The sequence below is a fragment of the Etheostoma cragini genome, chromosome 6 (genome assembly GCF_013103735.1).
Source record: "Etheostoma cragini isolate CJK2018 chromosome 6, CSU_Ecrag_1.0, whole genome shotgun sequence".
Classification (NCBI taxonomy): domain Eukaryota; kingdom Metazoa; phylum Chordata; class Actinopteri; order Perciformes; family Percidae; genus Etheostoma; species Etheostoma cragini.
This window is the reverse complement of record NC_048412.1, coordinates 8119506-8121233: the sequence shown is the minus strand read 5'-3', so window position 1 is coordinate 8121233 and position 1728 is coordinate 8119506.

Here is a 1728-nt window from a genome sequence, read left to right as displayed (position 1 = left end):
AGCACATTTTCTTTTTTTAATTTCACTAACACCCCCTTACTGCTATTAGATTTACATTACTTTTTGGAATACATGGTCAATAACCCTCATTTGTATGGAATTATACCTAATATTTGAGTTAAGAAAAAAAATCTGAATTATTTTGACTTATAGTTAAGATCAGAGAAAAGTATGTTGAGTGCATGAGTTTGGTCAGGATTCTGATTTGAAACCATTTCAATTTACACCCGGAATTCAAATAAAATGATTGTATTCGCAAAGAGCGTTGCATGGCATCCATCCTTTTTTTGTTGCAATTTGGTTAAAAATGCCAAATTTCTGATTTAGACATTTTTAAAAGGGGTCAAATTTGAGGGTTAATGGGTTGGCACGGTATCATAAGAAAATGCATGAACAATGATGAGTATGATATCTTACAAAAAAAACTGCCTGCTGGTCACATGATGCCGGCTAAATAGCTACAGGGAGGGGCGGCCTCTGGCTTACCCAGTAAGAGCGTTCGCCCCCCATGTAGGCTAAGTCCTGCAGTGGCACGGGTTTGAATCCGACCTGCAGCCCTTTGCTGCGTGTCATCCGCCAATTCTCTCCCTGCTTTCCTGTCTATCCGTTGTCACTGATAAAGGGAAGCGCCCTAAAAAAATTATACGTGGGATGCTTACGAATTACAGTGCATTACTTTACTTTTTGTACGGATGGCTTATAAGATCAGCTAGAAATTATAGCAGTCACAAAGGCAGTAAAAACACATGCATAACAAACTAGGATGTACAAAAAGTCAATAGTATACACAAAATGTTCCGTCATATTACTGAAGAATAACCTTTTATCCATTTACTTTGTATTGGTTGTTTTGTGTCTGACCTTTGAATAAGAACAATTTGACCATTTGGAGGTTACATTCAATCTAATCAGGCTCAAATGTGGATGGATGGATGGCTGCTGTGATGTGTGTGTGTGCTCTCCACTCAGCCTCGCCTCGTGTCAGTACTGTTGTGCCGGAAGGCACCGAGCTGCACCAGTGTGCTCTTAAAGTCCAACAGGAGCAAAAAACACTGTATTAGTCTGTGGCGGCCTGTCTTCACCGACAGCTCTCTGCTCTGTTGCCAACGCTACTGGCAGAGCTTGGTGAACCTGCACCTGTTTCACACTAAATTCTGATGGGACCCAAAGCAACACAAAGAATGTCTGTAGAGGAGTAGAAAGGCAAATGATGGACAGCTGACACAAAAGCAATCAGCCCACAAGCACTAGCATTTTGAGGTTTGTCTTCGATGTGAAGTGCATTACAAATTCAATTCAATTTCATTTATAGTATAAATTCATAACAAGAGTTATCTCGAGACACTTTATAGATAGAGTAGGTCTAGACCACACTCCATTATTCACAAGGAAATGCACCCATCACTGCTGCGAGAACAACCAGTCACTGTCATAAGACATGTTAAAATAGAATATAAAGCATGTAATGTCATTGCAGGTTTAAGTACAACATAATTCTCCTGTTTCTCATAAAAGAAAAACTGTTCCCATTTGCACATTCACATTCTCACACACTACGTACGATAGGATAGGAAAACATGTAATAAGATGTGTAAGTGCTGTAAGATAAAGTGCTGTAAGATTGGACAAAGTGCATATGCAGTTATTCACGTGGCTACAATGATTGTGGTTGTTGGGGGCAGAGGTTAGGGTGGGTTGGGGGGGGGGGGGGGGGGGGGGGGGGGGGGG